Source organism: Mirounga angustirostris, unplaced genomic scaffold, assembly GCF_029215605.1.
Source record: "Mirounga angustirostris isolate CCGP_5_RB_7025 unplaced genomic scaffold, mMirAng1.0.hap1 SCAF_6, whole genome shotgun sequence".
Lineage (NCBI taxonomy): Eukaryota > Metazoa > Chordata > Mammalia > Carnivora > Phocidae > Mirounga > Mirounga angustirostris.
Window position 1 is genome coordinate 75,819,540 of NW_026991714.1, and position 22,701 is coordinate 75,842,240.

At 43.6% G+C, this 22,701-nt stretch overlaps 1 protein-coding gene across 19 annotated transcripts in view; it reads right to left on the reverse strand.

Annotated features, from left to right (window-relative positions):
* Positions 1-22,701, reverse strand: part of SGMS1 (sphingomyelin synthase 1) — a 265,936-nt gene that overhangs the window by 127,337 nt on the left and 115,898 nt on the right. For 15 of the 19 annotated variants that reach the window (XM_064594553.1, XM_064594557.1, XM_064594549.1 and 12 more), the window contains 2 exons: positions 13,119-13,160; positions 6,057-6,202 (listed from right to left, as the gene is read on the reverse strand). The gene's annotated coding sequence lies outside the window, so the exon portion shown is untranslated. Of the gene's footprint in view, positions 1-6,056; positions 6,203-7,971; positions 8,120-13,118; positions 13,161-22,701 lie in introns of those variants that run through there. The other 4 variants (XM_064594560.1, XM_064594556.1, XM_064594552.1 and 1 more) reach the window with 2 other exon arrangements.

The following is a 22,701-nucleotide window of genomic DNA, read 5'->3' on the forward strand; positions in this document are numbered from 1 at the left end:
ATATTACGACCTTCAGAGAAGAGACGATCTGAACTGTTAAATAAAGTGAACAGCAATGTCAGAGATGACACAGGATAGCTGATTGCGTAGCAAGGAGTACAGAAGAAACAACTATTATAAACCCATGGGGGTGAGATCGCTCTGGGTTATCCTACCTGATGACACTAGGAACTTTACACATTCTCCGCAGGAAACAAAGTTGACCAGAGGACTGAGTCTGAAAACAGACTCTGGGTTGCGAGTGGATACATGTTATGCGTTCTTGAGCCCCCCTGGCTACTCGTCCCCAATCACTGGGCCCCATCACTGAGAAAGATCACTCAGTCGGTTTTATTTTGATTCGCTCATTTTTGATAGAAGGGAAAACCCACAGAATGTGAGAATGTCGGGACAATAATCAGGCCTCCAAATACTTTTTTTAGTAGTGGCTTTTTTGACTGTGTAGGGGTTTGTAAGTGAATCTATTAATAATTAACATTTTCCACCAAACATGTTGGAAGAAAAAGATTCTGTAAGTTAGCTATTACTTATATAACCTTTGCTTCTATCTTAGTTTCTTTCCCAAACTAACACAGGTAGAAATAGATATATACAGTCAAAACAAAACACATTTTTCAGTGTGATATAAATAAATTATCAAAGGAGTGGTCCAGGATTAAAAACCCCTGCATAAAAAGCAAAAAGACTGATCCACATCAAAAAGGCTTTCTTCATTTTACTAGAGGTTTTAAGAAGTCCTTTTTAAATTAGTGAACTTGTCAACCTAAATTAATTCCATTTATTAAAAATACCACTGCTATAATTTTCAGAAATGCATTCACTGCATGAAAAATACAACTGAAAAGGGCAAGAAAACCCTGGGAAAAGTCTATGTTATCAAACTTTGAGCAAAAAAATAATAAATAGTGAATGCTTTGGATTAAATAATTTAAAAGCCTAAAAATATTTATAACTTGAGTTGCAAACCATTTTCCTCCTTAGAAACCATTTCCACCAATGCCAATGCAAAGTAAACATTACAATGTTTTAAAAACAAACAGCCATTTCTTCGTGACTAAATGTGAAGATCCGTTAGGGACACACCTTTTATAAAATTAAAATTCCAAATCAGTTACTCAAAGAAACCATAATAAATATTAACTCCTCTCAGCCCTTCAAATGTTAATGTTAAAATTTCTAATCGTAATATGGTCTTATGTAAACGTCTACAGCTAGCAATACCACTGTCACGCTTACCATGTTATGTTTCTGCTTCTTTTCATGGCAAATATTTAAAGCACACTATTCCTTCTCAAGGTTTCAAAGTACACATCTGTACGGGGCAATTACTATTCCTACTCGGATCAGCATAACTTGAGCTTTCTACCACTTTAAATCAACTTTTAGTCCATCTAACATTTGCTTAGAACCATAATACATGCTTAAACAATTACTCATCAGTTTACGTCGTGCCCAGTATGGTGCTATTTCCAGGACACTGTGACCCATTTGGCAATGCAGAAGGAGGGGAGCCAGGGAGGGTCAGGGAGAGCCAGACGCATTAGGCTAGTAATGAAGATGGCAGGTTCTTTTCTGCAACATTAATCCAGGACAGGACTCTCAAAAACAGATGATTAAAGTTCACAACAGAGTGTGTGATTCCTTCAGGGTCCCAAGTGGCGCACATGCAGGTTACACACTCCCATCAGGTGGCAATGCTTAGGTTTACTCCAAGAGTATAGAGCCAACTGCATTTTCAAATCCTAAACCTGATCCCACAGATCCGTGTGCTGTACAGAGAAACCGTAACATTCAGAATTTCTTCTTGAGGTTGATTTCTTGTTCTCATCACCGGCATAGTCTACTACTTGCAACTATTCTCACTTACCAATAATATTCCGCTAATTCAGAATCAAACAAAATAACACTGAATAAAAGAACCGACCGGCGTGCATCAGAGCCTCTCTGGACATCACCATGAAGACCCATGGTGGATATCATATAGGGGGAGTTACTCGGGAATCAAAGCTTACTTGGAAGGGTAAAATTATATCATATAGTAAATCATTAGACAGGTAATTAAATCGATGAACAAAAAAATAAATCTCATTTCAAGAAGTAATGTCTCAAAGACATCAAGGTCTGCCCAACTCAGAAAGCATATTACAAGGTATTACTCTCCACCTCATTTGACCTAGTCTGATGGTGTAGAGCAGACACCCAAAATAAAAGGAGCAACTGGGCTTATACTTAAGTTTTTAGTAATTTTTTGAGCTCTGCCCCAAATGTTTTCCCACTTCATCTATTAGAAGCACCTACTAAGGGGCACCTGGCTCAGTGGGTTAAGCGTCTGCCTTCGGCTCAGATCATGATCTCGGGTCCTGGGATCAAGCCCCGCATCGGGCTCCCTGCTCGGTGGGGGAGTCTGCTTCTCCCTCTTCCTCCGCCACTCCCCCTGCTTATGCTCTCTCTTTTTCTCATTCTGAAATAAATAAATAAAATCTTAAAAAAAAACAAACAAGCACCTACTAAAAACAAAGCAACAAAACCAGATTTTTCTGCAGAATGACACAACAGATACCTTAAACTACCCCCGCCCAAATAAAAATAACGAAAGAAGAAGAAAATACAACATCTTTTTAAATGCACCGGTGAGGTGACAATAAAGTAAGAGACAGTAGCAGTGGGAAAGCCCCAAAACCAGAACCCCGGTCACGCTTACCCTCCATTACGATCCTTATGTGGACCAGAGAGGCCATAAACCCAAGCCACTCAGCTGTGAGTTGAACAGATCCCTGCATTACATTGGACCTCACAGAACTGTGCCCTCAAGATATGGGTGATTTCTTTTTAAAGTGAGTATATGTGGGGGGGGGGCAGGGTGTGGAAAATCTCCCTTGAGAATTCATAACCGGCAACCGGTACTCTGTGGTTTTGTGGTCCAAATTCAAAAAACCACAAGCAGGGAACTGAATTGATGGTGACTATAGGTACTTGACAGAAGCAAGTATAAACACTTCGATCTAGGCCTTAAAGAACTTGCACAGATAAAACTTCCAAGACCCATGAGCTCACAGTCAATAAATCATAAATACGTAAGGAAATTTTTGTCACCATGAGTGAGTGCCAACAGACACAGGCAAATGAGTCAGATCTGAAAAGATGTCATATACTGGAATTCAAATGCTGGAAGGCAACATAAAATAAACAGATTTAATGTATCTCAATAAATAAAGGAAGTCTGAAAAGGAGTAAAATTTTATTTAAAAATTATTATCACGCTGACTTCAGAAGGGACCAAAAATAATGGTTAAAAATTTAAAAATTAAAAAAGCATATTTATTGGGGCGCCTGGGTGGCTCAGTCAGTTAAGCGCTGCCTTCAGCTCAGGTCATGATCTCAAGGTCCTGGGATAGAGTCCCGCATCGGGCTCCCTGCTCAGTGGGGAGTCTGCTCCTCCCTCTGCCCCACCCCCCCCAGCTCGTTCTCTCTCAAATAAATAAATCTTTAAAAAAAAAAAATTTTACTCACAGTGACATTGATGTTATATACCTGACATTTTAAGATCTGCAGATTTTGTAAATTTTGAGATTCCCATATAAACGCCGGAGCTACCCTGACCTGTGTGATTGTGTGGCCACACTCCAGGCACCGTTGCTTCGGAAGGAACAGAAAGAAGCTCGTGCCACTGTTCAGATGAGTCGAGCCTCGTTGCTACGGGCAGCGTGGGAAGCTCATGGGGGAGGACGGTAGGTGGCCGGAGCAGCCACTCCTCCCAGATGCCCAGAGGTGGCTCGGTCCACTGTAAACCACGTGGCGCAGCCTCACCAGTGTGAGCACCAGGTGCATCTAGAAGCCTCCACCTCTGTGAGGACAAGGCTTATTTAACCACCTGTTGTAAGGCTGCCTTTGTTTTAATGCAAAGCATAAAAAGCCTCCTGGAGGGCGCCTGGGTGGCTCAGTTGGTTAAGCGACTGCCTTCGGCTCAGGTCATGATCCTGGAGTCCTGGGATCAAGTCCTGCATCAGGCTCCCTGCTCAGCAGGGAGTCTGCTTCTCCCTCTTATCCTCCCCCATCTCATGCTCTCTCTCTCTGTCTCATTCTCTCTCTCAAATAAATAAAATCTTTAAAAAAAAAAAAGCCCCCTGGATGTGTCTGCCACGTAAATGTCCCCAAGGTGTGTAAGCAGGGAGGCAGGGTCATTGTCAAAAACACAGTCCGGGAAATCAAACCAATCCGGGTTCACGTGCTGGCTTCCTGACGTCCCAGCTGCAGCTGATTCATGCTTCAAAGAAGGTAGACCACACCTCCCGCCCAAGCTTTGGGTGAAGATTTAAAATACGTACAGGTACATAGAGCGTTTGCTAACGAAATAAAAATATTTTAGAAGCCTAAATAGACAGATTTTTCAAACCATGTAGCCCACTACTGAAAAATAAAGTGGATTCCAGTTATTCTCAAACTGCCCCAAACTTCAAGCTCACATCCTTCCGGGCAGCTTCCCAGCTATGCACACCGACAGCATACACACTTGAATACATGGTCTACACTTCGAAGGATCCGGGCTCCCAAACAGCTCTGTGAACTACATGAAGATTTCTGGCAAAGCGGCGTGTCTCTGCTATGTCATCTTCACTGACCCTGTCCTGCAAGGGTCTGGGTGACGGGGCTGGGTCAGAAACACGCAAGCCCACTCTTCCACCTACACTGGCCTCGGCATCGACTCACAACTCATCCACCAACAAGGAGAGCCTGCGCTAGAAAAGGGACACTTTTCATCGTGTCTCAGACCGATAATATGTTTGCAGTAAAATTATGAAACCGTAACTGTTGAAAATATTAAGTTTTAATACGCTCGTTAAATGCTTAAGTGTGATCATAAACCAAACAAGACTCCATGAAACGGGAACAAGCAGCAGACACTTGTGGAAAAAGTAGAGTGGGAGAGTTACAATTCCACAGGCATTGGGGTGTTTTTCAAATCCTGACAGCATGGGACATGATCTCCACAGCGCAGAATGAGAGACAGGCAGATTTACGGCCGAATGCCGTGTCCGCCAGGCGCACTGTGGGAAATAGCAGTGAGCCATGCAACCACTTGGAACCTCAGTATCCTCATCTAGGCAAGGGGACTAGTTTAATGTTCCCATGATGATGTGGTGATCAAAGACATAAAATATTTGGCCTGGGGTACATCTTAGTGTTCTACATTGGTAGATTAAACGGAAAACAAAAGGGGCGCCTGGGTGGCTGAGGCGGTGAAGTGTCCGCCTTCAGCTCAGGTCATGATCTCAGGGTCCTGGGATCGAGCCCCGCGTCGGGCTCCCTGCTCAGCGGGGAGCCTGCTTCTCCCTCTCCCTCTGCTCCTCCTCCTGCTCATGCTCTCTCTCTCTCTCTCTCAAATAAATAAATAAAAATCTTTAAAATAAATAAAAGGAAAACAAAAAAAACCTAAAGGATCAAGGTGACACATACATGACACGGCCAATTCCATACGAAAACAGCCAGCGTATCAAAAGACAACCACTGAAGGTCACAGAATAGGAAATAATGGGCGACCCTGACCTTGACAATAAGCATTACTGAAAAGATAAGAATTAAAGGCTATCAGCAAGGCAAGGAAGCAAGCACTTCACACTGTAAGGGGGGGAAGGGGAGGGGTCAAAGTTCACAACTCACAGGGTATGGGTCAGGGTAAGACTAAAGCCAGGAAGGAACAGGGGACTCAAAGGTCACGCCCTCACTGAGCTTTGATACTGGCGCCCCATTCCCAGAATCAAAGGCAGGGCGGTCTCTGGCTACAAATTTGTTATCACTGCCACCCGCCTGCAGTTGCAAGCCGCTTTTATGGTCTCCTTTGTCCTGCAGGCAACAGGAAGGGCTCCGGAGAGGCTGCGTCAGAGCTGCCCTAGGAGTTAAGGGCAATAGCCCCCAGCTCGGTCAAGTGGCTTCTGAGGCCATAAGGTGGGTGACGGTCGGCCCTAAGCACAGCGTCCGTTCCAGAGAGTGGCTCCGGGTGACGGGGGGCAGCAGAACGGGCCAGGGCAGGGTCAGCCCAAGCTCTGGCCATCACCTACCTCCAACAGCAGCTGTACTGCATTTATCAACGGGCTCCTTCTACGTTATTCTCGCGTACGCTTCCTCGGGCAGAGTCTTGTCCCTTCCTTCATGACGTTCCCAACCAGACGCTTTTGTGCAGTCCCCAAAGATCTCAGTGATGTCCCTGGAATAGAGGAGCAACTTAAACTTGGCCACCGTGAAAATGGAACCATAAAACCCTAAAGCTGAGCGACACCTTTATCAACCCAGGCCACGTCACTGGAAGTGAACACATGGACAAGTTAGATTGAAAAACAAAAAATTCACAACTGGCTCCCATCCTCCTCTTTCCTTTCTTTCTGTTTTTGAAAACTTTTTTATTTTTGCCGAAAATATACATAACATGAAACCCCATCTTTTCTTAATTGAAAACTCAAGTCTGTAACTCTCTGTCACAGAGGCATTTCTCTTTTATAAATTTATCTACATTCTTTGTCAACAAATAACTGATTTTCACAAATTATCTGCATCACCTTCAATATGAAAACAAAGGGTAACTAGTGTTACCTCTTTACAAGTCGGTGAAAAGGTGGTCACTTCTCTGAGGGAAAACCATAACCCTCATGAACGACAGATAACCTGCTATTAGTCATAAACTAACAAAAATTAGGCTTGCCATTACACTGGCTCAAGAGTGTTGAATTAAAGCTCCAGAGTAAAATATATTTACATTAAAAAAACATCATGTCCTGATGATACCAACATACAGTGTAGAGACCTGCTGATTACATATGTGTAAATGGGCTTCTGCATAACCAGGAAGCTAGAGAGGTTTTGCATCTGACAAAGAACAAAGAGCCTTCTTCATGCAGTCCCTCATCCACAGCTGTTGGTATTTCCACACAGAAGAATGTGCAATCTAATGGCAGCTCACAACAGGGCATCTTATTGTGATCGTGTTTAATCAATAGCATTCTATTTTTTTCTCTCTAGAACCATCTATTAGAAGTGGGTCCTCAACCCTGTTCAGGGTCACATAAGCCCTACATCACTTACTAGTTGATGAAAGTGAAGGCTATTCTAATACCACTCAAATTTCAGAAAGTCCTTCAATTCTCTGAAGCCCATTCTTGGGCCCCAGGATAAAAACTCTAAGGCCAGGTACCAAACAGGGTGGCGGATATCTTGAAGCCTACCCAACAGAATTAACTGTGTGAGGAAACAATTCTTAGAACAAAAGAGACCACTCCTAACAGCCACGAGGACCTTGTCAGGGCCTAAGACAGCGCCCCCCATTACCCTCTCTTTATCCTGTCTGTGAGAAATAGGGCTACAGCTATAAATAATCAAATACAGGTGGTCTCTGGGTTGTGATGGCTCAAGTTATGACTTCTTGACTTTACGATGGTGCAAAAGCAATACACACTCAGTAGAAATGGTACTTTGAATCCTCACCTATTCCTGGTCTAGCGATATATGGTAGAATACTGAGTCCTGATGCTGGGAGGCATCAAGCCCCAGCTCCCAGGCAGCCACGAAACACGAGGGTAACTTACAGCCATTCTGTACCCACACAACCCTTCTGGTTTTCATTTTCAGGACAGTACTGAATAAATTACATGATTCATTCAACATTTTGTTATAAAATGGGCTTTGTGTTAGTGGATTTTGCCCAACTGGAGGCTAATGTCAGTGTTCCGAGCACATTTAAAGCAGGCTGGGCTGAGCTATGATGCTCAGCACGTTAGGTGTAGCAAATGCATTTCCAACTTACAATACTTTCAACTTACGATGGATTTATCATAACGTAAGCCCACAGTAAGTTGAGGAAGATATGTACAGTGGCCAAGAAAGCTACTGTCACAAACTAAAAAAAAAAGTAACAAAAATTAGGCTTGCCATTACACTGGCTCAAGAGTATTGAATTAAAGCTCCAGAGTAAAATACACTTACATAAAAGTACATCATGGTACTTTTGGTGGTACAGGTATGTACATCATGTCCTGATGATACCAACATACAGTGTAGAGACCTGAAGATAAATCAAAGATTTTCCACCCACGAGAAAAGTATACCTCAGGAAACAGGTATCATCTTACATTGAAGACCTCGTATTACGAACAAAAATCGGTTTATTTTGAATTATAAACTAATGTTCGGGGAAGTAGCTTCAATCAAAGCTGGCCTTAGATGTTTTAACAGAAAAGGAAGCAAAGGAATAGAATGAACAGTTATTTCTGGAGGTACATCCTGACAATAGCGTTTATGAGATACCATTTTTTAAAAGCCCAAAATCCAGATTGCTCTTTTAAATGATATTAAATATCATTTATTTCTTTATTATGATATTAAATATCATTTAAAAGAGCAATCTGGATTTGGAGTAATTGATGATCCAACGGAATGGGGCTGTTTATCTCTGCTTCCCTCGAAATCCCCCTACAATTAAAATTGTGGTAAAGAGAGAGAAAAAGACAAAAACTCCTAAGGAGAAAGAGAAGAGAAAAGTAGATGAGAGCAGACAACAGACATCAGTGACATTCTGGAAGCTGAAAGCAGAGATGACCGCTGAGCCCGCCAGAGCCAGCTGGAACCTCACTGCCCAGAGAAGCAAACAAAACCCCAGCTGCCTGCCCCTGGAAGACTCAGGAAATGGAGCTGAGGTTCCTCTGAAGGAGAGGGGAAGGGGGTGGGAGGAGGGGGACTGGCTAAAAGTCTGCATAAAGAGCAGTCAGACCCTTCCCTAACACCAAGCACAAAAATGAACTCAAAATGGATTCAAGGGCTCCGCGTAAGAGCTGACCCTAAAAAGTGCTGGAAGAAAACACAGGAGGACAGCTTCAGGACACTGGGTTTGGCAATGATTTCTTGCATCTGACACCAGAAATGCAGGCAACAAAAGCAAAAACAGACAAATGGAAACCGTCAGTCGCAAGGCAGCCTATGAAGTGGGAGAAAATATTTACAAATTACATAATGGGGTTAATACACAGAATACATAAAGTATTCCTACAACTCAACCCAAAGAACAAATAACACAATTTAAAAAATGGGCGAAGGACTTGAAGAGACATTTCTCCAAAGAAGATACAGAGACAGTCAACAGGGATATAAAAAGGTGCTCAGCATCACTGATCATGGGGGGAAATGAAAATCAGTACCACCTGAGGTAGCACCTCACGCCTGTCAGAGTAGCAACAAAGGAGGGAAGGAAGGAAACAACAAGGTGCTGGTGAGAAAATGGAGAAAAAGGAACCCCATGTACTGTTGGTGGGAATGAAAACTGGTGCAGCCACTGTGGAAAAAAGTATGGAGGTTCCTCAAAAAGTTGAAAATAGAGCTACCCTACTATCCAATAATCACACTATGGGATATTTACCCAAAGAATACAAGAACACTAATTCAAAAAGATACATGCACCCCTATGTTTATTGCAGCACTATTTACAATAGCCAAATCATGGAAGCAGCCCAAGTGTCCACTGAGTGATGAATGGATACAGAAGATGTGGTGTATATATACACAACGGAATATTACTCAGCCATAAAAAAAGAAGAAATCTTGCCATTTGCAATGACATGGATGGAGCTAGAGCGTATAATGCTAAGTGAATTATGTCAGAGAAAGACAAATACTACATGATTCCATTCATATGTGGAATTTAAGACACAAAACAAGTGAGAAACAAAGAAAAAGAGAAACAAACAAAATCTTAACTACAGAGAACACACTGATGGTCACCAGAGGGGAGGTGGATGGGAGCGTGGGGGAAACAGGTGATGGGAATGAAGGAGTGCACCTGTTGTGATGAGCACAGGGTGATGTACAGAATTGTTGAATCACTATATTGTACACATGAAACTAACAGAACACTGTATGTTAATTATAGTTGAATAAAATATGGAAAAATTTTTTAAATAAAAAACAAACTAAAAAAAGGCATTTGCACACCCAGGTTCACGGCAGGACTATTCACAATAGCCAAGAGGTGGAAGCAACCTGAATGTCCATCAATGGGTGAATGGATAAAGAAAAAGTGGTACAGACATAAAATGGAATATTAATACATAGTCTTAAAAAATGAAATCCTGTCATGTGCTACAACACGGATGAACTTTGAGGACATTATGCTGAGTAAGAGAAGCCTGTCACCCAAAGACAAATACTGTAAGATTCCACTTCCATGAGGTATGTGATGCAGTCAGACTCTTAGAGATCGGGGGTAGAAGGTAGATGCCAGAGGCTGGGGCAGGGAGGAAGGGAGAGCTTGATCGATGGGTAAAGAGTTTCAGTTTTGCACAATATAAAAGTTCTAGAGGTCTGCTGCATGACAATATCAATATAGTTCACACTACTGTACTAGATACTTAAAAATGGTTAAAATGGAAAATTTTATATATTTTGTTTTTTTACCACAATATAAAAAAGGTGGGAGATTATACTGGATTATCTAGGTGGGTGCAATGTAATCACAAGGTTCCTAAAAAGTCAAAGAGGGAGGCAGAAGAGGTCAGAGAAATGCAGTATGAGACGTATTTGACCTGCTCATTTATTTTTTTTTTTAAGATTTTATTTATTTATTTGACAGAGAGAGTCACAGCGAGAGAGGGAACACAAGCAGGGGGAGTAGGAGAGGGAGAAGCAGGCTTCCCGCCGAGCAGGGAGCCCAATGCGGAGCTCGATCCCAGGACCCTGGGATCATGACCTGAGCCGAAGGCAGACGCTTAACGACTGAGCCACCCAGGCGCCCCATGACCTGCTCATTTAAAGCAGCCCCTGCCTGGAAAGGGGCCAACAGCCAAGGGAGTCAGCAGCCTCTAGAAGCTAGAACAAGGCAGGGAACGGATTTTCCTCTAGAGCCACCAGGAAGGAACGCAACCAGACACCTTGACTGTGGCCCAGTGAGAACCGTCAGGGGACTTCTGACCTACAGAACTATAAGGTCAAAAAACCACTGTGTTGTTTTAAGCAAAAAAAAAGGGGGGGGGGGCGCCTATTAGAATCCCAGATCTTTTCCCCAGCTGGTAGAGCCAGACAAACCATCCCTATTCCAGTGAAACAAGAACAGGATCCTCTTTTTAAAAATGATATATTCAGAGACCAATAAAAATTAAAACATGCTGGCAGAAATTAAAAGTTCGACAATAATAGGAAAATCTCTCAGAAAGTATAACAAAAACACACAGAGATGGAAAACAGTTCAGAAAAAAACATAAGAAGACAAAGAGAATCAAACCAGTGGGTCCAAATAACCAACTAACAAGCTCGCAGGAAAGAGAAAAAAGAGTGGAAAGGAAATCATCCTAGGAGTAGTACATGAAAATTTCCCAAATTGAAGGGCATGAGTTTCAGAACTGAAAGGACCACTGACATCAAAGATCCTAAGACCTATGTCCCAGCTGGAAATTTCAGCATTCTGAGAACAAAGAAGAGTCAAACATTTTCCAGAGAAACGAACAAAGCAGATCACACACAACCAGCTGGGAAGCAGAACGGCCTGAGACATTTACACGTAAGTGTTACAAAGCTCAGCTACAAACAAAATACAGTCACAATAAAGCAAACATTAAATATTAACGTATCCACACACCATAACACAACTATAAGCACAAAATGGAGACAGGAGGAGGCAGAGCACACTGAGGGCAAGGGGTGACGTGTGAGGGCTAAATCCTTAGCAGGAAATCAATAAAAGTCTAAAATTTTAAAAGAGACCAATAAATGGTACTTACAGCATATGGTGTGTTGTTTAGAAATAGGTAGGCAAATGTGAGAGAATATAAGGAAAAGAGTTGGAAAGGGCTCCTCTAGGCAAAGGAGTATTGGCAACATGTGAACAAAGGGGAATGGCTGTTACAGTATTGTGTTTTCTTTTAAAGATTTACTTATTTGTTTTTTGGGGGTTTTTTTTAAAGATTTTATTTATTTATTCATGAGAGAGAGAGAGGTAGAGGGAGAAGCAGGCTCCCAAGGAGCAGGGAGCCCGATGTGGGACTCGATCCCAGGACCCTGGGATCCTGGGATCATGACCTGAGCCGAAGGCAGACGCTTAACCATCTGAGCCACCCAGGCGCCCAGAGATTTACTTATTTATTTGTAAGAGAGAGAGCATGAGCAGGGGAGAAGCAGAGGGAGAGGGAGGGAGAGAATCCCAAGCAGACTCCGCGCTGCAAGAGGAGCCCAACGCGGGGCTCGATCTCCCAACCCCGAGATCATGACCTGAGCCAAAATCAAGAGTCGGAAACTTAACCAACTGAACCACCCAAGCATCCCTGTTATAGAATTATTTTAACTGCAAACAATGTGCATGTAATTACCTCAAAATAAATAAAATGCATGAATGAATAGATGGAAGCAAGCAAGCAGGACAGAATATTTAACAAAGCCAACCTACAAACCGTCACCCAGTAGAGATCTCCAGAATAACAGCTGTCCTAACATCGGGCATATGGTCACTTAGAGCTGGGAGTAAAACTTCCAGTTACAGCATCACACACGGATTCCAAGTGCACTGCGTTGCAAACAACTAAAATGGGTAACGTGCTCTGGAAAATGCTCCTGGGGGCTTCAAAGACGTGACCAATAATAGAGATGCGGACATCAGATATGCATGTAAGGACTGGGAAGAAAATTACTCTGAGGTAGGAAACGGTATGAGTCATAATATTGTTTGACAGAAATACACGACTATTAAATATACAATATGTGACTAATTAAATGGTATAAGTAGGCATTTGATGATTACCTCTATATACCCAAAACATTCTTTATATATTCAAGTTGGCCACAAAAATTGGGTTTTTTTTTTTTTAGTTCTTCTCAGTGGGAAAACATGGGAAATATAAACCAAGAATAAAAGGTACATAAAGAAATTAAAAACCCATTTACCGGGGGCGCCTGGGTGGCTCAGTTGGTTAAGCGACTGCCTTCAGCTCAGGTCATGATCCTGGAGTCCCGGGATCGAGTCCCGCATCGAGCTCCCTGCTCGGCAGGGAGCCTGCTTCTCCCTCTGACCCTCCTCCCTCTCATGCTGTCTCTATCTCATTCTCTCTCTCAAATAAATAAATAAAATCTTTAAAAAAAAAAAACAACCCATTTACCTGAATCATGTTGCTTTTGTCTGCATCAATCTTCCTTCCAACCTAGAAGAAAATAAGTAAATTAAAATGTAATGAGCAGCTTATAAGACAATGAGCTGTTTAAAAGAAAAACCTATAATCCAGGGTAACTATTGTTTACTTCTTGTTCTCTATCCACAGCAAAAACTGTTCCTTCCCACTTCCCAGCTAATTTCTGGCTGTCACGGTATAGAGAGTCAACTTTATTAGGCAAAGCCATGCAGAAGCAAGCATGTAAATCCACGGCTAATAAAAAATTGTATACAGCAAGTGCACCTAATGGTATAGCATGAGTTTTAAAATCATACACTTTTATAAACTATCTCTTCTCTACTCAGGCAAATAATTTGCTAATTGATGATACAGAGAAAGATAAAGAAGCAAGAAAGAATCATTTTTCAAACTAGAAGAATGACAACTACAGGGTAAAAGGGTAGCAACCTGTTTAAATTTTCATTTTCTACCGAACACAATCACTAGCAAGTAGAACACCTACAGACCATCTACATACGAATGTGTATGATCAAAGAGCTTATAAGTCATCTTCAACCCACATCCCCTTACACGCTTAGACTTCTTCCTCACTTAATTTCATTTAAGACTTTCTCAACTAAGAATGAGCTATCACCCTTCCAATACATGTGTGAATTATGGTATCTGCAGAAAGAGGGAAAAGTTACCCTTTTATTTTTTTTAAGATTATTTATTTGAGAGATAGTGAGAGAGAGAGAGAGAGCACACACATGCACACGAGCAGGGGGAGTGGCAGAGGGAGAGACAGAAGCAGCCTCCCCGCTGAGCAGGGAGCCCCATGCGGGACTCGATCCCAGGACCCTGAGATCATGACCTGAGCCGAAGGCAGATGCTTAAACCACTGAGCCACCCAGGTGCGCCAAAAGTTACCTTTTTAAAAAATTAATTAACATTTGTATTAACATATTACCTGCATACAGAAAAACACAGAAATCTTGAGTGGCTCGCTTAATTTACCTAAAGCGAACATACACGTGCAGCCACCACTCTCCCCAAAGGTCACCATCACCCTGACTTTCAAATACCACACATGAGTTTGCCTGTTGGGCAAGGTCCTGTTATCCAGGCATCTGCCTGGAAGTCCACGAATCCCTGTATCCGGACCAAAATAAAATGCTCTGGGAAGACAGAAGCAAGTAGTCACTGACCACAAGGAGATATTATCTCAGAAAGATGTTGACACGTCGGAGGAAAATGTTTTGGCTGACTGGATGGTTGTTTGAGGTCAACCTGCAAGATCTCTAGAGACTGTAGGACACGAAGCTATTTTATGATATAAATAGATGAATGTCCCACTGGCAGTTAGATGAGGGAAGGGAATAAGGAGACCAGATCTCCTTTCTATAGGTACAAAAACACCTATGAAAATACAGGTAATAACCAAACGAGTTTGTGCTAAAAGCTAGACTAAGGTACTGATACATCAACTCATTTGATCTTCCAATTGCTCTGAAGCCGGCAGACAGATAAGGATGCTGCGTCTCAGAGTGGGTAAGGGTGATACACCAAGCTAAACAGTAGGTGAGGCAAAACTGTTCCTCCTTTTTTTCCTAAAGACTATTTATTTGAGAGAGAGCGAGCACAAGCAGGAGGAGCAGCAGAGGAGGACGGAGAAGCAGACTCCCTGCTGAGCAGGAAGCCCGATGTGGGACTCGATCCCAGGACCCTGAGACCATGACCTGAGCTGAAGACAGACGCTTAACCAACTGAGCCACCCAGGCGCCCCCAAAGCCATTCCTGTTCACGGCTTCTATGCAGGGCTAGAGACACCAGAAAACCAAAAGGAAAAATGTTCACAGAAAAGAGGCCAGGCTAATTATATACAGAATATATTGTATGATTCCTGTTCATGAATCATTTAAAGGAAAAGAACCAAGTAATTCGGGGTCCACAAAAGTCTTCTGAATTATCAGAAAGTTGACTAGTTCTGTCACTTGTAAAGTAGGCCCACTTATCTTTCTGTACCTCAAAGGAGAAGTTTCAAAAGAAATCCGTACACTTCACAAGGTGTAATTTTCTGTCATGTTAATTTGTTTTATGCTCTGTATGCATTTCCCACTGCAGCAGGGGAAATCAAAAGAACATGATGTCCGTCAGAAAAAGTCACAGATGCAGAGGCAAATTGCCACCAGAAAATTACTGAGGGAGCCTATGATAATGCCCCCTTCAAACGACATGCCATACCTGCATGAATATTTAATTCAATCATACTACTTTCAAAAAGCAGGGAACACAGTGCAAAAGGAGAATGTTCTATTCTGCTACTTGAAGAGGGAGAGGCAAGAAAACATCCAAAGAGAGTGAATATGAGACTCTGAGATGTGCTCGCCAAAAGGCATGTCGCTCAAAGGGCCTTCCTGCACCCTCACTGCGAAATACAAAATAATGTCAATGACAATAGCTAGGACCTTCTGACGCCATACGTAAATCAATTAAATGCCTTTACATTAAATCCTAGGAGAACCCTGCAAAGCAGGGAGGCCTTAGGATCCCTAGCTGATCGGATGCAGCCCCTGGGCCCCGAGAGATCAGGTAACTTAGCCAAGCTTGCAAACCTGTCCAAGGTCACAGTTCGAGAAAAAAGGAAAGCGTTCCCATCAAGTCTCTGGGGTATCAAAGACACTGTTCTGCTTCCAGGTGAAAGCAACCAAGCCCGCTGGTCAACTTGAAATCACTTAATGATTCTTTCACTATTTCCTGGTTTCAAATTGCTTCTGGTTTGTCCTGAGTAAAGGGTATCGGCCTGCCTTCCTCCTATGAGATGGGGTAATGTCTTGATAGCAAGTGGCTTGAGGACAGAAACAAAAATAAGCCTGGATGGACTCTTTTTATAGAGGAGCTAATGGTTCCAGGGGCTGAGAGCTCTCTGGGGATCTTCTGCGGATGGGATCTGGCACAAGGAGCGCACACAAAGTTGCAGGTTTCATTCCACACCAGACACATGCCCTGAAGAAACAACCAGTGGGAGCAGGGGCGGGGGGGGGCGGCGGCGTTCTTTCTGGGACTTGTGAGTAAGCCAGGTAACTGTGCTCACCTTGCAGAGGAAAGCATCTAGGGGGAAAAAATTATCCAACTTACACGGGTAGGGCTGTGGCTCTACCTTTCAGTTGAGATCGAGTGCAGTAAGACAAGATCTTCACAGACGTTAACCCAGTGGCAGGCAGAAGAACACTGGGGGGAGGGGGGACAGAATAAGGCAGCCTTCCTTATTCACTAATCCTGGGTAGCAATACTCACCCCGCTGTGTGTCTCCTACTGCTCACTTCCTCTCAAGAAAGACCACACCGGAGGGGAAGGCTCCAAGAGGGAAAAGCAATGAGCGTTAAAGAAGCAAGGCTGACGAAGGAAAAGATTCAAGTTCACGGCATTCGGCAAGGCATGGCCAGCTCCCACTTTACAGGTTTGTATTTGTAGGGCCAGGCCTCTCAAAGCTTATCTCTTCCTCCTGGAGTGCCTTCATCTTTTTTTTTTTTTTAAGATTTTATTTATTTGACAGAGAGAGAGAGCGAGAGAGGGAACACAAGCAGGGGGCAGTGGGGGAGGGAGAAGCAGGCTTCCCGCCGAGCAGGGAGCCCGATGCGGGGCTCGATGCCAGGACCCTGGGATCATGACCTGAGCCGAAGGCAGACGCCCAACGACTGAGGCACCCAGGCGCCCCAGGAGTGGCTTCCTCTTGGGGGCCAGTCTGAGAGACTGGGAGGGAGAGGCCACCCACAGGACAACCCCGGGGGGACGATGCTGAAATCAACTGCCACTGCCCACCACGGACACGTGACCGGAAACCGCAGCGGGCACGCTTGTTGTTGGCAGCCCTGGCCCAAACTCTGCAATTATAATTCAGTTGTTTCTTCCTCAGGGGGAAGATGGTGTGTAATTAGACAAGCATAATACGGAGACCAGTAACAGCACAAGATCAATTTAATTACACTTTTCTATTTTATTACATTTTTCCATTAAGATTACACCTTATTAGAATAGGAAAGACCACTGCAGTTTTTCTCATTCTCACTCATAAACAGCAAATGCAAATTAAATCTTAATCTGAGACTACAAAATCCAAAGTACAAAGTTAGTGCTTTCTTCCTAATCTCTAACACTCAACACACACAGTTTAATTCCACAATTTCTTTCTCTCCTCTGCTTGGAGAAGAACCTCAGCAGTCTCTCAGGAGGGAGGGATTCAGGGGCAGTTGCCGGGACCCAGGCATCGAGTCAAGTTTACGTGACCGGAAGGTGCCATGCGCACCTGCAGACCCCGCCAGGCTGCCTTCTGCTGGTGGCTGGCATCATCCTCTTGGCCAGGCAGAACGACGTGGAATTACACTCCAGGAAAGCCTTGATCTCCTTGATCTGCCCCTCACTGCACCACACTCCTACTTTTTCTAGATTTAAAGACTAGCACCAAGAGGGAATTGGATGTCTCCTCCCCACCCCTCACCCCTTGTGCAGGACATCATGCTTCTCCAGGGGAAGCCGGAGCTCCTTCTCTGAGCTGCTCACCAGGGTGTAAAAGAAAACACAAACCACAAAAAAATCATCCATTAACTACCCTGGCGATTTCCCAACCTGCCTCTCAAAGGGCTTTCCCTTTTCTTCTCTTCTATAAAGTGCATTTGAATAGAGGAGTTTGGAGGAACAGGTTCATCTGGAAAAGGACAGGTTTGCAAACTGCAGCCCACTAAAATGTGGGAGCCGAAGGAGAGCATTTGATGGGGGCGGGGAGGGGGGGTTAAGAATTTTTATAGAAATACAAGACGCTAGTCATTCCCAAAGATGAAGAGTGAAAGCAACTATACTCCAGGAAATGACAAGAGAAATTAATGGGAACAAAGCAAAATGGTCACCGCCCAGAAGCTAATCCTTTTAGACCTGAGTGTGACCTCAGGCAAAAAAATCACCCCTTCTCTCCTGCCCCAAGGAGGAGGTAAGTGCCTTCCTCAGAAGGAAGAAGGAAAGTACCTTTTATCCGAATCATTCAGCAAACCTTTCCTGAGTGGGATCACACAGAGATGCAAGAGCAACTTCTCTGAAGGAGCTCAGAGTTCAGCCAGAAGGAAAACCCATACCACTATTTACACCTCTGGGTGCCAAGTGATACCAGGGCGGTAAATAACATCAAGCAACATAAGCGCTTCCCTGCCTGGGGCCAGGCACCACTCCTGGACATTTCATGGATCTCATTCTAATCCCTGAAACCCACCTGTGAGACTGGCGAATGTCTTCTTGTTACTGATAGAAACAGGGGTGTATGGGACACAGAAAAGGGTCTTTCAAACAAAAGTAATATTTTTTATATTAATTAAGTCTTCAGATACCCGAAGGGTATGCTTCCACCCCAAGTAGAAAATCTATCCCTATTTTCCCTTTTGAAGGCTGCTCAGAACAGTCTCGGGTGCCTAGAACTTGTGCTCAGACACTCACAAAATGAAGAAAGAATTTTCTGACATGGCAGGTCCTGGTATCAGCAATGCCCTGCCCTGCTTTATTGGAGCGGTGTCTGGTGGTTACTAAAACACTACCCATGGATGTGCCAATATAATCTTCCTCAAATGTTATTTAATCACAGCTCCTCGAGGGCAAGAGCCATGCTTTATCCCTGCCTATCATGCTCTCGGCACCTAAGGCAGACATCAATAATCACCCACAAAATCCTATCATGTTTTTCCCAACCAATTCCATCAAATCAAACTTCTCAGGTCAGTTCACCCACCTTTACTTTGCACACTGAGTCATCATTTTCAAGACTGGAGTCATACCCACTTTCAAAAGTTCTGTTCATTGTTAAATGTTTGATTCTGCAGTTCTCTCTAATGTCCTTCCCCTCTCTGCTCCCTCACTGTCAATCATGCCCACCACCGGGCTTAGAAAGAACAATGGAAATCAACATATTTACAATAATACAGGAATTTTCTACATGATCTTTCTTTTACTTAACAAAAACATTGTTCTCAAAATACCTCACATGCATGCAGTAAATTCTGAATTAGTACTTACTCCCACCTAGTATCTGATTATAATTTACCTTTTATTAAAACCATCTTTACGCAGTGGTATGTCACAATCAAGAAAAGTTTTAATTACAGGAGGATCAAAAGCCATAATTCTTTTAAAAAACTATCTAAACAAGGTCTCATCTGCTGTGGACCCAGCAGCCTCCCTTTGAAACAGCATCTCCCCAACTAGTCAGAAAGTCTCATAAGCGGAGGTTATGTCATACTGACAGAGGAACTGAAGGTCTCCACAAACACCTGTTCTTTGCTCCGTTTCCTGCTTCTACTCTTGCTAGGACTTGCACCCCCACTTTATACATGTCGCGTAAAGCAAAGAGTGTATGTCCTCCTTGTGAGGGGCAAGGAGTCGGTGATTTCTCGAGAACAGAGAACATCTAAGGAAGGAGCAGGAGAGGATGAAGCAATCACACGCATACTGCAGCCACCCGAGCTAGACATCTCCACTCCAAGACCCCTGGCTCCAAGGAGTAACGAGTGAGCCCTCGTCTTTGTTCTCACGGCTCCGGGATGCCCGAGGGGGACCCGGACACCAGACCGCGGTCCTCCCCAAAACCCCAGACCCCAAGCTAGGACTAAACCCCCTCTTCTCCTTTCTGAGTCTCCGTCTGCACCTGCACGCTCTCTATACCCTCAGTAAACCCTGCCGGCTGGTGTGTGACTTCTACCCTGGGGACCCGGCCCGTAGCATCGGCATCCCAAACACGGAGCATCTGCAGGCCAGCAGTTCCATAAACAGACTTTAAAGACTAATCCGAATGTCTTGCCTTTGGAATCTTGTTTCTTCTTAGATACTGAGAAGAATAAATATTTAACGAAAATTAAAGGAACTCAGAACAATGGGAACTTTCTAATTTCCTTTTTAAACACTTTGAAGTAGCACTGGGACTTCAGAAGACAATTCTTCCGGGGCCGGCAAACCACGCTGCCGCAACACACCCCCCAGTCACAGAAGGGGTCTTTCCTGTTCCCGAAAGAAGGAAAATTTAGCTGACTGCTAAGAATATAATGTGGACGAAAAAGAAATCCCAAATCTACTCTAAGAGAGAAACCAATTAACTCCAGTTCCAAGGCAGATCCTGGGAAACGCTTCCGGCCGAGAATCAGCCTTGACTCAAACCGGATGTGAGTGGACATGCGTCAGGGCGTCTGCGCGGCCCCAATTTCCGGGGACTCAGTCACGTGATACAGCCCCACACACATATCCACAGCAGATTGGAGCTGTAAGAACACCTGACCACAAGGCAGCCGCTCATAGGCTGGCCAGGAACCTAAAAGGATGGGGCCAGCCAATCAAATGTCCGCCTCAAAACCTAGCCTCCAGGAACCCGAGGGGAAGTTGCCAGTGAGACGCTGGGGTACACGAGGCCAAGAAGGCCGCTTAGAGTCCGCGCCAGCGCCGTGGGCCAGGTCTGTCGTGGCAAGTGCTTACCGTCCAGGGGTGACCCTGCCCGCTTTCCACAACCAGCAAATCATCTCCGGCAGAGCGCATGATGGCCACAGACGTTGAACTTGTGGGGAAGGACCTGCTATGGACCCGTGTGGGTGGAACAAAACCACCTTCTCTTCGATGGAACAGCTCACATCACTTGGTAAGGAACCTGAGGCCAGATTCCTGAAGAAATGCAGGTTTATTCAAGTTCCTCTCTCCTCTGACTGCAGGTTTCTCCGCTAGAAAATAAGGCCACTTTGGGGGAGGGTCTCTAAGTTGTGTCCTTTAACCTCAGCAGGGGCAGCAGCTGGAGAATCAACAGGCCCCTTTTGGACCGACAAGGGCTCTCCTGGGGCAGTGACGGGAAACATTCACTATTACCCGCGCTGTCACATGATGACTTCTCACCCGATTAATTGGAATTCACAAACATTTCTCTAAATATTCCTAAAAGGTGCCGCTTTCCAGGCTGTCCCATTTTAGCTGTATGTACAAAGAATACTGGAATTTTTCAGTTGTTTTCAGTTTCTCTATTTTTCATTTAGAATAGCCAATGATACAATGCCCCACCTCTCCCTTAAAGAAGCTAAGCAGCAGAGAGAGTAGTATTTGCTTAGTCATTAGCGAGAATATTTATATCAGGAATAGTGCTACCACCTTAACCGTATTTTCAATATTCCACTTGGGTGAGGTAGTGGTGGGGGGACATGGTACCAGAACGAGACACTGGAAATCCAAATACCTATCTTGTCAGGCAGCTTTTAACAAATTAGAAGGGCATTTGTCTCAAGGTCTAAAACTATAAGCATTCAACCAATGAAATTGCTCATAAAGTATTTTTAGAACGATGTCAGAAAAAAATGTCCAAGACTTTGAAAGGAACAAAAGAAAGTCCTAGGTGTCCCTTCAGTGGTATGCTAGACATCACCCAGTGGGCCCGCTGGGGGCCATCCCAATCAACAGGGCTATCAACCTCTGACCCACCATCTATTTCACAACTTGGTACTCAGATTTTCCTGTAATTTCCTCATTGAGTTAAATAAAACCTGTATGTTCATTTTATATCTACATGAAACACATTTTTAACTTTTTGAAAATTATTCTTTAACAGTGATGATCAATTTTAAACATCACTCCATTATAAACATCTAGAAAGGCCTGGGTGGCTCAGTCCGTTAAGCATCTGCCTTCAGCTGAGGTCATGATCCCAGGGTCCTGGGATTGATCCCCACATCAGGGAGTCTGCTTCTCCCTCTCATTCTCCAACAGCTGCTCTCTCACTCTCTCATTCTCTCTCTCAAATAAAAATGAAATCTTTTAAAAAAAATAAACATCGAGAAAAGTATTCACAGTCACTAGTAACGGTATAACTCACTAGGCTGTGAAGTGAACTCCATGCTATTTGGAAGCCAGATCCTTACAATTCAGACAAAGTGATACAGGGGTAATAGGCAAATGTCAATGCCATCATGGTAATTTCCCCAGTAAAGCAAGTTACATTCTCGGTCCTTTATGTACATCAGTACGTGACAAGTGATGTGAAGCCCTGAATTCCAATCGCATAGATGTACATCATGCATCCACTTTTTAATGGATATAATATAAAAAAAATCCAAGTCAATGCATGTAGTAGATGGGTGTGTGTGTGTGTTTCTGTGTGTAAAAACATAGCTGAAACCACAGCCAGATATGCAATAAAGACAGGTAGAACACACAACCTAGAAAGTGAAGCAACTCCATTTACTCAGAAAAAATAATCTTGGTTCTAATCTGTTGCCCTTGTGCTTAAGTTTTCTGAGCTAAAGAGCTACCCAGCAAAATTAGCAAAGGAAGGTACATGCATGTAGACATGATTATTTAATTTTCAGAGCCTTTAAACTCCTCAAAACAGGGGTCTGGGGTTCTCTACCCATCACTTGACATGACTTCTTTAAACGAAGAACTACAGACATCAAGCAGAAAACAGGGCCAAATGATTCCACTTTATAGACACAGTGAGTAGGAGGTTAATTGTGTCATTCATTTTTCTAAATGCTATAAGAAAACCCATGAACTAAAAGTCAATGGCTTCTTGATATAAATAACCCTGATG